This window comes from Rhynchophorus ferrugineus, unplaced genomic scaffold (assembly GCF_030347505.1).
Source record: "Rhynchophorus ferrugineus isolate W39M unplaced genomic scaffold, kcgeb_rfMv2 rfM2, whole genome shotgun sequence".
NCBI classification, from domain to species: domain Eukaryota; kingdom Metazoa; phylum Arthropoda; class Insecta; order Coleoptera; family Curculionidae; genus Rhynchophorus; species Rhynchophorus ferrugineus.
Window position 1 is genome coordinate 11,597,647 of NW_027472581.1, and position 15,919 is coordinate 11,613,565.

General features: G+C 32.5%; 1 protein-coding gene across 5 annotated transcripts in view; it reads right to left on the reverse strand.

The window, feature by feature from the left end:
• Sarm (Sterile alpha and Armadillo motif) overlaps positions 1–15,919 on the reverse strand; it is a 340,621-nt gene that overhangs the window by 254,738 nt on the left and 69,964 nt on the right. The gene's annotated exons all lie outside the window — the stretch shown is intronic.

Sequence of the window (15,919 nt, forward strand, 5' to 3'; positions counted from 1 at the left end):
ATTAGCAAAATAAATTTAAAGTAATACAATATTCCTTGAGACAAATTCTAGACAGCTATTGGAAATGCGAACACCATTGTATGATTTAAGAATATAACAAGAAACATAGATTGGCAATCATTTTTGAAATAAAAATTCAACGCATCATCGCTTGTGTGGTTGGAAATTATTGGAATTATTAGGTGTTTGCCTCTCTCATCTTTTTTTTCACCTTAAGAAGGCGTTTATTGAGAATAATTGATTTTTGAGAATTCTATTGTGAAAAACTGTCTGAATAGCGCTTCATTTCTTATGAAGATACCAAAAAGGGTCGATTTGTAGATACCCTCAAAAGACACATCGTTCTTTGGAGATAGATTTCGCAAATCACCTGAACGATGGGTAAAAGTAGCTAAATACTTTGACTATAAAATATATTGAACAGATTTTTCAAAATAAAGCTTAAAATTCAAAAAAAAAACTTTAAAACTAATTTATAAACCAGCTACACTTGCTCCTAATGCACTCAAATTTTACCTTAGAGCTATCCTCGCATATTTGAACAAAATATACATTGTCGGTTTTATTTAAAATTTGCGTGAATGCTGTTAATCGGTGTTAATTATATAATCATCTTTAGTCGTTTCAGCGCTCTTTTGGCTTAATAATTACCCTGTCTTGAAAACTGCTAGAAAATTATTGAAGGAATTCAATAACTTTTCAGTTGCTAGCATGCCTCGTTAATTCATTTGATTTCTATAAATTATTTGATTGAATAACCATGTTGCCGAAACCAATGAGACCTTATATTCATTCATTGTTATTGCAATAATAAAAGTATATACGTGAATAAATATACTAAAATTTCGTAAATAAATATCAATATTTTAGGATATCGTCGTTTACAAAATATTGAATTTCGAGCTCTAGTTGAGGTTTGTCACAGGTTTTAAAAATACATAGAAATGCTTCTTGAACCTGCTTGAATTCATTTTATTTATTTCATGGATACTTTAGATAGCGTACTACACATACATTTTCTGGGTGTTTTAAAATCTCTCTTGCATGATTGATTTATAAAACCCATAAACAGAATCATTTTCAGCTGGCTTGATTGGCGCAGCGGTAAAGGCGACAGGACGGTCCTCCTACTATTGCGATAGTCACGCGTTCGGATCCTGCTGGGGCATGGTCGTAAATGTATGTTTGTGATTGTATTTAGGCAAGAGTGTAAAATACGACAAGGAAAATGATACCAGTCACACCAGTAACCAGGCTGGGTAAGACCGGATGTTTTCTGGAATGATTTCTAAGTTGGTCACTCGCCACTCGGTAGGCTTAATGCCGAGGACCGTGGTTCAGAGCCCACGTTAAACTATAAGTCCAGTACAGATAAACACTCGTTGGTAAAACGAAACTTCAAAACATAAAAAAATATTTTTCACCTATTCCAAATACATACAATTGTGACAAACATATACACATATTGTAATTAAAAATAACCTAATTATAAATAATAGTTAAATAATTAACTTCAGCAGATAATGTAGAATTTTTAAATTAATAATAAATAATATATTTAGAACTATTAATATTCTCTTCTGGTCTAGTAATTCAGTTTTTTTATTGTTATACTATATATTCGATTTGTCTTTATCTAGTTAATATATTTTCTCTATCGTTATATTTACATATCTGATTTAATTAAGTTGATTGTGTTAAAAACACATTCATTTTGTAACATAGCATTTTAAATGGCTTACTATCAACATAAATTTTCAATTACTTAACGTTAATTAGTTCAATAGAAACTAGAAATTATGGTGTAAATATGGTTTCGATTGTTTTCTTGGTAGAACATAAATTTCGTTGGCTGTTGTTCTTGCAAAACGTGACTTTGACCCACTTTTACTGACACATTTTTATTTTCCAGTCATTTACTTCCTTAATGAATAATCATTACGAGAGTTGTGAGATTGATTTGCAAGAGAATAATGTTGGTTAAAAATTTAAAAACAGTATTGAGAAAAACGTCTCTTAAGTTATGAAAAAATATTTAGATGCACTAAATTAATTTTCGTGGATTTAGTTTAGATAGACTATATAGAGGTAGTGGAGAAATAGTAGTGAATATCTGCTTTATCTGAAATGCTATACTCTAGAAAGAAAGTTAGTTTCTCTATTCAGGTTCTAATGGTTCTAATATATCCCAGGTACATTAAAACTTAGAAGAATAAGAACAATGCAACCATAACAGAACAGATCATAGTGAAAAAAACATAAGAGTACCTTTATTTAGTACTGATTTTTAAGCATAAACGATACATTTATCTCAACTTACAATGTTTCGAATAAACATCTCAAAAAATTCGAAAGCAGAGTATTGCAATAGTATTTATCATAGAACAGTGCTACGTAATGACATCGAGGTTAATATACAATGTGACATCTAATTTAAACACAGCCTTCTCATATCGGAGCTTGCATGTAGAAATGCTTGGGGTGACATTATCATTCATCTCCTGGTGGCTGCAATCCACAGTAAAGATCATGGATCATTTGGATGGGTTATACAAAGTTGTAATGCTTTTGGTACAAACTGAAAAGTAAGGATTGTCAATAAGCATTCAATAATAAATTGATTAGTATTAGTTCAGTTTGGTTTTGATATAAAATTCTAAATTCTAATATAAATAAAATAATTAAATAAAAATACTGTTATCAAACATAATTTATTTTAACGTTGTACTGCATGTAATGCATGTACTAACGAAGGACTTAAAATTAAAATTAAGTACACAGTTATAATAGTTTGTAGGTTAGGATTATATATTATTATATTTATATTGAACTCTTTTCCACGCAGCCTACGAGTTGGCGTTCTAGGCGCGTTTTTTATGTAGTTGTATCCCCTGAAGACCTAATCCACTTGACATAAATCTTGTCAATCATCTTGCTATCAATATATCAAATCGTTTGTCCTTTGGTGCAGTGTTTCCTTGTAAAGATATTTTAATATCACTGTATTTCTTCTTAATTTGTTCTGTTAATACCTCTATACATATTTATTGATAAAACTAGATTTAATCTCTGTATTTTGTCTTAATGTCTTTGCCATATCTACAAAGCAGTTAGTATTCTTTCTCTCCTCCCATATTTTAACTAAATACTCATGTATATTGTGAACAATTATACACATATCTTTTACACTCTACAATGACGTTTCCTACATTTATCATATATTAATTATATACTCACCTTTACTTATTTCTACTCTCATTAGAAATTAGCAACACTGAATCATATCATGTTCAGAGAGTTTCATTCAAGTGAATAACTAACCTTTTATCCATCTAACGTTTGTTCAAAATTACATCATTTGTCAATTTCTTATTCAATGTGTTTATTAACCATTCTTGTCTCTAAAATCTTATCACTATTGTTTTGAACAGTTTTGCATACATTTGACAACCGGACCCTTGGCAGGATAGTTCGGTTACACATTCGAATTTATCAGAGTGTTGCGTTTCTTTTTAACTAGAATAAAATGAGAAGTAAAATGTTGTCTGATTCTAAAACCAATTTACAAATAGTGACAGGCTAATACATTAAACATCTTGATGACGTATGTTCAAAACTCCTTTGGATAGACTACTATAGCATTTTGTTGTTTTGGTCGTACTGTTTTTCTATTACACATACGTTACTTTTATTTGCCCACTTAATTTGCATTAGCATATTAAGTAAAGGTATTCTCCTAATATAAACAGTACTTCTGTAGTTTCTAATCAAATATATAGGGCCTAGAAAATACGAATTTGTATGTAAACGCATAGGAGATTTCTTTGTACAACTCGGGGTTGTATAACAATTTATTCCAAGAAAGCTTTTCCATTCAACAAATATGATTCCAAACAAAGCTCTGGAAATATAACATGTTTAAAAAAAATTAATTCATAACTTTTTATTCAAAGTTTAGAGAATATCACAAACGTTCCCAACAAATATCATTGACCTATCAGAAAGTCACTAACAATGGTAATAGCGTTGGGAACTATCAACTGAAAACAGTCGAAACAGTCGATAATCCAAATACTAGTGACTGAAAATAGTAATTACTAATTTCAGTCAAATGCACGGTTCGACAGTTTGGTTCAATTCGTGATGTCAGACGAGGATATCCGAACCATTTCTTGTATAAATTGTGAGAGAGAAAAGGACGGAGATACTTGCTTGGAACAGTTAATTTTATATATGTTTATATTTTCAAACGATAGTATAAGCGAGACGGAGATATACATATTCCTTCACGTACTAATTTTTAAAAAGAAAAGGACAAAAATTAATACCGAATACTATTAACATGCAATTAATAATGTAATTTTAAACGAAATAGAATTACATTTATATTTGAATGTTCTGTGGATCTGTAAAAAGGAATGGAATTTTTCTATGAAATGGAATAATACCCCACAAAAGTTTTATCGTATTTTAATATTTTAATTGCCATTTTCAAATAATATACTATAATAAATATAGGCAACACAATAGAATTTAAACAAAACCTAATAACCATAGATACTAATTAACATTAAACATATACCTGATCATAGAAAAAAAAAACTAATTCATGACATAAGTAAAAATGATCGCACAATAACTACTAGGGCTTTTTAAATAAAGTAAATGTTTTATTTATTATTGAACGGAAATATTTTTTAACAAAAGTCGAAAGAGTAATCGAAATATTACCTGTTATTGCCATAAAATTAGTCAAGATTATTTTACTATTAATTATTCACAATTTTTATCTTTTTACCCTATTACATTAACAATCTTGAAAAATACCATTCCAAAATGCTGCTATATTAATATACAATATATTGTTATTTACAGGCAAACTACCAAAAAAAATCATAAAACTATATATATATTACATATAAATCTATGTAAGCATCAACTGGGTATATTTTTGTCAAGGTCACGGCTAGGACGACAGAGCCAACATTAAAAATTAGTCGAATAAAACTAGTAGAACCAAAAATAGTAACTAAAAGTACACGACTGAAACAGTCGATAGTAAATAGTATCAAAATCAGTCGGACCGAAAATAGCGACTGAAACAGTCGATAGTAAAAAGTAGACAATTACTAAACAGTCGATAGTCGATTTCAGTCGAGAGTTCCCAACACTAGTATTAAATATGATGAGTCTTATATTAAAATTTAACTGTTAACGGAAAACATATATAGCAGCACCACACGGTTTGCAGCAACAAAAATTGAGTCATTATTAAGACCAATAAAATCGCGACAATGTTCTTCGATAACATGGCAATAATTTTCGATCTACGGAGGTCTTTAACGGCCTCAACGACCGGATTCAGCGTCCAAATAGCGAACGAACAAATTTGTTATCGTCTCGTAGTCGATTGTGGGCAGCGGAAGCATTGCACCTCTGTTTTGCAAGGCGACGTGCGTGGGCCTTCTCGCTGGCGACATCTAGGCACGTTTCGTAGACTCGCGGAGACGCGAGAGGCTACTACTATACGTTGGTACGATACCAACGACCTATATATCTCAATTAGAAACATACCGGTTTTTAAAATTATTTTTGTTGCATTTCTTTTCGTTATAACGTAATGAATTATGCATGTTACAATTACCGAAGAAGTAGTGAAGGTTAACACAGAAATTACTATAAATGTAAAATAAATGGTTTTTCCTTAAAACCATTTAAGGTGTGGTGGAATAACTTATTAATAATTTTAAAATATTTCGATTGTAAATTAATTTGGAATGATTGACAATATGGTGTAACGTTGGGTAACATTCAATATTTCTGTAACTATATTCGTATCAAAATTCTGTCATTTAGTTTTAATTAACACACGGATGCAAAAATGTCCCGAGCGTAACAAAGATAAGGCGTTATTTGTTCAAAATTTGTTTTATTCATCAACGCGGAAATATAGGAAAATGTATTGGCTAATTGCAAGAAAATCACAATTATCAGTACGTAATAAATTGCTATTATATAAGCAAACTAGCGACCCGCCCCGGCTTCGCACGGGTGCAATGCTGATACTAAATTAAATACACTACAGAAAAAATATGAACGTTGTATATAAAAACATAGCGGCCCGCTCCGACTTTGCACGGGCATAAAATATATATGCCTATGTCACTCAATGAAAACATGATTAAAATCGATCCAGTATTTTTGGTTCATTCATTACTGCCCTTGGCCTGCACGCATTAAATTTGGAGTAAAACAATTCCTCTTCCCCTATACTTACTATGAAGATTTCCTGCTATCTTTGGAATATCTAAATTCATACAATTTTTATTACATTACACATTTTTAAACGCAAAAATTTTTTTTTTAATTTGTAATATCTCCGAAAATATTTGTTTAATTTACATGCTGTAAGGAACCATATTGATCTATATTAATTGTACACTGTATTTAAGGTACTTAATTCGATAAGGATTAATGCCGTATTGCTTAAAATAGCTTCGTAAATAAGCCATTTTCTCACGTAAAAAGTAAACAATAAAAATGGTTAATGTGGGTTATCCCTAAAAGATAAACATATACCATCGCGGACTTTTTTGTAGACCTATTTATGGTGTACAATACTGTAGTACATTAATTTGATCTAACTCGTAGGGTTAGGCAGCGTTTTTGCTAATTGCTAAATAAGCCTAAAAAAATAGGTTAATTTACGACATCACGCTAGAAACCTCTAAAATTAGCAATGTTGCCTTAGTATATTATGCATGTATTATACATATAAACCTTCCTCTTGAATCACTCTATTTATTGAAAAAAACCGCATCAAAATCCGTTGCGTAGTTTTAAAGATTTAAGCGCACATAGGGATATAGGGACAGAAAAGGCGACTTTGTTTTATACTATGTAGTGATACTGAAACCTATATGGACATTTATTTATGGGGATGATCTGCAAAGGGTAACATAGTCCTGAGAAGTATACATATACAATTACATTACTTATACGATTACAATACTTCTCAGGACTTGTTCTGGAAAACTTGTATTTATAATACTTTTCATGGAACATCCCCATAATGGAATTCCGTATGCCCATATGAGTGTCAACACTTGGTTGTATAATGCCAATTTATTAGTGATGATTGTGTTATTATTCCAATTAACCAATACATTTTCCTATATTTTAACTCTAGTTTTTTTTTTCTTTTTTACATGTTCCTTCCAGCGAAGTTTTGCATCATCAAGATTCTTTCCGGTTGGTAAGACGAAATAAGGAATGGGTACTGACACTGTTTTCCAAAATACTGTACATGTTTAATGGAAGTATTTTTTATAACATCTTTATTAGATACGCTTAGTACAACCTTAATTTACAATTAATTTATTAGTACTTTTCCTATGTACTTGGATTAATTAACAAGCAAGACGAGTGCGAGAAAATACATCAGTATGTATTCCTCAGTTATACAATTATAATTATTTATTAATTATTAATTTATAGCTATAGTTTACACTAATATTACACACTAAATGTTCACACAAGTTCGTATGGTTTTGTTCGTTTCAATCTCCTGACATCCTGCGCGCTGTCCAGCAGTTGTATTGCTTCCACGTTAGTATGATTTAGTAATCTTCTTTCGTGTTTTAAGGCGAAATCCTGCACAACTTCGCAAATCCATTTGATTTCCAGGTAATCGTGCAGTTCTTCATTGGTTACATAGCGATAGGCATTGTTAATCAATCGAAGAACCTTGTTTTGACAGCGCTGTTTGACTAACTGAATTGAATTTTTAGTGCAACCCCATATTTGCACCCCATAGGCCCAAATTGGCTTTATAATTGTATTATAGATCAACCTCTTTGATTTTTAGATCAAGTTGAGAGTATCTTCCGACTAACCAGTATAGTTGTTTTATTTTGGTTCTAATGTGTTTTGCTTTTTGTCTAACGTGATGCTTCCAATTTAATCTACCGTCAAGATGGATTCCAAGGTATTTTGCTGATTCTGCTTGAGGAATCGGGCATCCATTGAGTGATATAATTAAGTTTTCATTATTTCGCCTTAATGCAAAATTAACGTGGACAGATTTGGAGCTATAAAGTTGAATTTTCCAATCTTTCGTCCATTTGTAGATTTTGTTGACTGCCACTTGCACATTTTCTATTGCCCTAGGTAGAGATATATCTTTTGCCATAATAACTGTGTCGTCAGCAAAGGTTCCAAGAAGTGTTTCTTTTGTTGTTGGAATGTCAGCAATGTAGAGCAGATACAGGAGGAGTCCTAAGACGCTACCTTGTGGAACTCCAGCCGAGATATTTTTTAATGTTGAGAACGCCATTTCGTGCGATACTCTAAATTTTCTTCCGAATAAATATGACTCCAGCAATTGACAATAGTTACGCGGCAACAATTTGCTCATCTTACAGATTAATCCTAAATGCCAAACCAGGTCAAAACCTTGTGAGACATCCAGGAATATTGCAGGGCAGTATTTCTTTTCTTCAAACGCTCTTTCAATAGCCGCAGTTACTCTGTGCACTTGATCGATTGTGGAATAGTGATTTCGAAAACCAAACTGGAAATCTGGTATTGTTACCAAATGTTTAACACGTTTAAATATCAGTTTCTCAAATAGCTTTGATATTGCAGGTAGTAGCGAAATAGGCCTGTAAGATTCGACTTGTTCTGCAGGTTTAATGGAAGTATGCATTGTATAGATGCTACTAGATGAAAACTAAAGTTACAAGAGAAGAATCTAAACATACAAGGTGCATCTGAAGCACACTGGTGGTGTATAGAAATTCAAAGGAATTGTAGCAACATATCGATGATTGATTATGAAATCGCTGAGGTGTTGAAATATATCAACTTTGCTTTGTTTCTTTCGTTTTCATTCATGGTTTCTAAACAACAGTTATTTTAAATTATTTAAGATATATTAAAGGAGAAAGATATATTAAATTTGCTAATTGTTCTAAAATGTTGATAGTTGAAATCCCATTGTTATTCATTGTTTTTCAATGAGAAGCAATATCGATAAATAATAACTAAATTTACTTCTCAATGAAATACGGGCCTGTAAACAATGAAAAAGTCATTTAAATGTTATTAATTTTATTTAACAGGACGTGCGCTTAAGTGGGCGTACATATACGAGATGTAGTATGACTTGTTTATAACTCTATAACAAATACAACTGATTATCAACCCGAAATAGCTACAAACTTGGTATCTCCAGTGGAAGTTCTCACAGAAATTGAAAACAAGCTTTATCCTAAAAAGTCTATATATGGTCAAGTTGAAATATATATTTAATACTTGTTTAAGACTGAAGCCTGAACTGTCCCGGGATATTTTAAGGTGGTACAAATAATTATGCTTAAATAACAAACCTCGCTGGCTATTTCGCTGGTACCTGATATCCAAATTCCATGAGAAACTGCTAATAAAAGGTGTTAAACAATTAAAAAAAGAACCAGATACCCGATTTGGACTTCTAAGTTACCAATAATCGAACCAATGTATAGAGTAACAACAGTTATTGAAAAGGAGTTTAAAGAAAATAAATGCGATCCATCTATAAAATCCAGAACATCTCATATATATATATATATATATATATATATATATATATATATATATATAGTTCTTATTGATTAAATATTAGAAATGTATATTCATTATTACCTCATGATATCTTATTTGGCAGATGATTAATAATAATCTAGTATTTGTATATTTGTATATAGACAGTATGTAGGGGGAATATTCTTATAATGAAAAAATATTTATTGTCGGCTCATTTTTAATTTCCTTCTTTATCTCGTTTATCTTCCAAGTGAGATGCCACCAGCTTTTCATTGTTTTTCAATAAAACTTATCATCAGATCACATGTTACTCATTCAAATTCATTATTTTTAAGAGACAGACATAGTTCATGGATGTTTACTTATATGCCCTCTGTCACTTAATCCTATTTTATAGTTGTTATTTGGTCTATTTTAAATCTCTTCTTAAAGGTGTTTTCTATTTTCCACACTGTATAGCCGCTCCAACTGAACTAAATTTGGTAAACGACTAGTAGATTAAAATGAACGCTATTTAAATAATCTATTGAACCTAAATACGTAGTTTTTCGATAATAATTTTCGAAAAATGGTTTTATTTTCGAAACAGATATTTTTATTTAGCGTGCACCATATCTTAAAACATTATGCGCCCATAGAAAAATCAAATTTTAAAATTTCGTGATTTAATTTTTTATCGATGGGATTCTCATTGAATTATAAGTAATGTAAAATTATAAATTTTTACAATAATGTATTTCTTTGAAAGATATTATTGTTCTTTGAAAGAGTCTCACTTTTTTTAAAGTATCATCATTTCTTTTTCTTCACATTTACATTCATATTTTATTGGCCAAATCTTAGGTAAAGGTTTCATAAATATCATAAAACAAAAAAACCTGAGGACAGTATGCAAAAACTCATAAAAGATCAATCATATTTTTCATGTGTTAATTTACTAACTATAAGTCAGAAGATATGTATACTATTTCATAATATGAAGTTATTTGATCGAATCTGATTCAGATATGAACGAAGAGGTACGAGACGATGTGATTCAGGGGAGGACTGTGTTGATATTATTTCAGTCGCAACAGCCAAGTAGTATGAAAAAGATAAAAGCTACGAGTGACAGATGATTTGGATGAAAGAATCACAGTCTATAACATAGGTAAGCAAATGAATCTTTTATAGAAATTGCGGTATTTAAAGGGTCTTACTCTCTATTTTAGATTAGTTTAGAAAATATGATGACCTCTATAATCGGATAGAATAAGAAAGAACTTTAGGTTCTTTCTTATTCTTTCCATTCCAATTCTTTCCTTTCAAACCAATTATTGAAGAACAATATAGCAACAATAGAAGAACCGTCGCGTCGCCTTTACCACTGCGCCCACCAAGCCGGCATATTAATATATTAGTAACACATTTATTTTTGTTGATTATTCCCATTTGTAGAATAGATTTATCACTAAATTAAATATTATTCCATATTTCAGAAACAAGATTCTTGCAAAGAAAATATAAATAACTTAATAACTTATAATAATAGTTATTAAATACATATTTATTATTCAAAAATATGTTTGTGGTAATGATTACAATACAAATAATAAGCAGTGTTATTTTCTTGATTTTCTCAAAATCTGTGTCATTCATCATTCCGCCAATTGTCCCACTCTCACTCAAATTTGTTGGCTCCGTTCACCCGTGGGTACTGAAATTAATGCGGCAAACGCTGGAACTGAGCGACGTGCACGCGAATCTTTGGATGAATTTTTAAACTCTTTCGGTTCACGCAACAAGTAAGCAAATTAAGCAATCCTTCATGTCATCACGTTTTGAACGGCACCATAAACAAGATCAAAAACGGTTATTAAAGTTCGATACTAGTTTGGTAAGGAATGTGCGGTCCCACAGGTGTGGATTGCTTAGAGCATCAACTAGTTTTAACCCGGCACTGACCACAAAAACAGGTTAATTGAAAAGTTCCCAGCATAGGTCCCCATGTGTCAGCATAGATGGCGCTACAAGAATTAAATCCATATATTTTTTAGTTAGCCCTAACCCTCAAATGATGCGTGTATAAATTTGACAGTTGTCGGATCATTATTTTGTGAATTACAGCATTTTGAGTGAAGCAACTTTTGTTATTGTGAAAAAAATTGATAAAAAGGAATTTCGCGTGTTGATAAAATATTGCTTTTTGAAGGTAAAAAATATAGTTGAAGAAAAAACTTGACCTGATGCCGAGTTTCTAGACAATGCCTCAGGAAAATCAACCATCAAGAATTGGTATGCTAAGTTTAGACGTGGTGAAAGGAGCACGGAAGGCGGTGAACGCAGTGGACGCCCAAAAGAGGTTGTTACCGAAGAAAACATTTAAAAAATCCACAAAATGATTTTAAATGACGGTAAATTGAAATTGAATGAAATAGCAGATACTCTAAAGATATCAACTGAACGTGTACATCATGTCATTCACGAATATTTGTATATGAGAAAGCACTGTACAAAGTGGGTACAGCGCGACCTCACTTTTGACCAAAAACAACGACGAGCTGATGATTCGGAGCAGTATTTGAAGATGATCAAGGGTAATAAACTCGAGTTTTTGATAGTCCAATAGACATTCCTCCGAGTGAACTGCACACGATGAACCAGCTCCAAGGCGTGGGAAAACGCAACCGTCTGCTGGCGAGGTTATGGCGTCTCTATTTTCGGATGCGCGTGGAGTAATTTTCATTGAGAACAATGAAAAAGGAAGGACCATCAACAGCGACTATTACACAGCGTTATTTGACCGTTTGAAGGAAGAAATCGCCGAAAAACGGCCGCATTTGAAGAAAAAGAAAGCGCTGTCACAAGACAGTGAAAACAACGGCAAAAATCCATGAATTTAGCTTCGAATTGCTTCCTCATCCACCGTATTCTCCAGATCTGATTATTTCTTGTTCTCAGACCTCAAAAGAAAGCTCGCTGTGAAGAAATTTTCCTCGAATGAAGAGGTGATCGCAGAAACTGAGGCCTATTTTGAAGCAAAAGACAAAAAGTTGGAGGGTCGCTATAATCAGTGTATCACCCTTGAAGGGAATTATGTTGAATAAAAAAAAAATTTTACCAAAAAATTTTGTTTTGCTATGCTAAGCCGGGGAATTTTCAATTGACCTGTTAGATCATACTTAGTTAAATAGCATAACAAGTATTCCTATATCTGTTTTAAACAAAGCACACATCCATTGTACTGGCCAAATACCTTCAGTATTAATCAGCATAACTAGCCAAACAAGTCCGTCAAATATCATCAAAAATACACCGATAGTACAATATACCTCATAGATGATTAATCGTGTCGTTTCTCCAACATTAAATACATTCTGCTATTTTAATTTACAAGTTATAAGCAACAAAACATATCAATTGCTTCAAATAACGACGTTATACTCAATAACAATGCATGCAACGTCTCTAACAGAAACATTAACATAACCTACAATTTTTTCACACAAATCCGAAATCAAAACAGCCATCGTTTCTCACGCTTTTTACGTTGGACACCGTACGAAGTGTATAATATTTGAAGATTTGCATTTAAAAATGGACCGTGGGCGTAAATCACTGACTCATGTTTGTTTTATGTAAATCGATACGGCAGAATCAATCCGTTTCGATGCATAAATATTATGATAATGGCAACGTATCGAATACGTTTCAATAATGTCGTTTTATCAGTGACTCAATTTCAATATTAATTGTTGAATGAAGTAAATTAATGTGAAAATTAAACAAACCGTACAGAAAACAACAGTGAATTATTCAGTAAAACTAGTATTATAAACAGCATCAACATAAACAGACGAAAATAAGATGCAAGGCAAAATGAAATATGTACGGAGGTGCTGTATGAAAACCAATTGATGCTAAATGTTAACTGTAATTGTATAATTACTTCTTTTGAAACCATCGAGTAATTGATTACTACTCACATCGCGACAAAATTTAAATACACTATAAGAGGTAGTTTTTTTTATTCAACATAATTCCCTTCAGGGTGACGCTCCAAATTTTCGATACCATTTTTGTAGTACGATTTGTCCTTTGCTTTAAAACAGGCCTCATTTTCGGCGATCAACTCTTCATTCGATGAACATTTCTTCCCGGCGAGCATTCTTTTGAGATCTGAGAACAGGAATAGCAGCACTTTCTTATATTAGATTCCATTAACGCTATGTAATAGTCGCTCTTGATCCTTCCTTTTTCAAGGTAGTCTATGAAAATTATTCCGTGCGCATCCCACAATACAGACGCCATAACCTTGCCAGCCGACTGTTGCGTTTTCCCACGCTTTGGAGTAGTTTCATCGTGTGCAATCCAGTCGGATGACTGTCGATAAATTTTTTAAGTCCACCTGTAATATAAATATTTACTAATATTTTTTTTTAATTTCCCTTTGTAATAAATAAACGACACATGGTTTACAGGACACATCGCATTCTTGTGTGTCTTAGTCTGCGAGTACTCATTTGGATACTGGCGAAAATCTACCACTTTTATACGATATGCAATTAACTTAAACGGCGATTTCGCCTAAAGATTCCTTAATAATTTTAATGCACTTTGATTCATGTAACAAGTCAATAGAAAATTCCCCGACCTGGCACATAGATGGCGCTACTAGAATTAAATCCATATATCTTTTTAAATAGCCCTAACCCTAAAAAAATGCGTGTATATATTTGACAACTGTCGGATTATTAGTTTGTGAATTATAGCATTTTGAGTGAAGCAACTTTTGTTATTGTGAAAAAATGGATAAAAAAGAACTTCGCGTGTTGATAAAATATTGCCTTTAGAAGGAAAAAAATACAATTGAAGCAAAAACTTAGCTTGATGCCGAGTTTCCAGACACTGCCCCAGGAAAATCAACCATCAAGGATTTGTATGCTAAGTTTAGACGTGGTGAAATGAGCACCGAAAACAGTGGATGCAGTGGAGGCCCAAAAGAGGTTGTTAACGATGAAAACATTTAAAAAATCAACATGATGATGATTTTGAATGACCGTAAATTGAAATTAAGTAAAATAGCAGACACACCGAAGATATCAGCTGAACGTGTACATCATATCAATCACGAATATTTGAGTAAGAGAAAGCTCTGTGTTAAGCAGGTGCCACGCGAACTCACTTTTGACCAAAAACTACGAAGAGTTGATAAATCGAAGCAGTGTCTGAAGATGATCAAGCGTAATAAACCCGAGTTTTGGCCTCGACATGTGACAATGAATGATACATGGCTCCATCATTTCACTCCGAAATCCAACCGACAATCATCCTAGTGGACTGCATACGATGAACCCGCTCCAAAGCGTGGCAAAACGCAACAGTCGGCTGGCAAGATTATGGCGTCTGTATTTTGGGATGCGCATGGAATAATTTTCATTGACTACCTTGAAAAAGGAAGGACCATCAACAGCGACTATTACATAGCGTTATTGGACCGTTTGAAGGACGAAATCGCCTAAAAATGGCCGCATTTGAAGAAAAAGAAAGTGCTGCTTCACCAAGACAGTGTACTGTGTCAAAAATCAATGAATTGGGCTTCGAATTGCTTCCTCATCCACCGTATTCTCCGGATCTGGTTCCCAGCGACTATTTCCTGTTCTCAGATCTCAAAAGAATGCTCGCTTGTAAGAAATTTTTGTCGAATGAAGAGGTGCTCGACGAAACTGAGGCCTATTTTGAAGCAAAGGACAAATCGGACTACAAAAATGGCGTCAAAAAGTTGGAGGGTCGTTATAATCAGTGTATCACCGTTGAAGGGAATTATGTTGAATAAAGAAAACTAATTTTGGCAAAAATTGTGTTTTACTATGGTAGGCCGGGGACTTTTTAATTGACATGTTATGTTCATGATTTGCCATGTGCAGTTAAAACAAAGATTCTTGTTGATTTGGTACATCTTGTTACTGTTGTCTCGCAATATCGTCCATTGAACTTGATTACTGTATGAATTGAGCATAGAAAAAAAAAAGAAACGGACTCGCAACGAAAAGCGAGAGGTAGTAATTATTAATATGCTTTGCAACATGCATTTTATTCATTCAGTTTAAAATTCATTTTAATATCAGATCGTATCGTTAAAAATAATATAATGAGTGCGAAGAAAACGATGGTTAAATGAAAAAAATTACGTTTGGAATTATTCCATCGCCCATCGTATCCTACAGATTTGACCCTTATTGACTACTGCCCTTTTGTAGATCTAAACAAAATGAATTAGAAAATAAATTTGGCTGAAAGGAAGAACTAATTGTCGATAAAAGAATCAAAAAGTTAAGCAATCGTTGGAATCAGT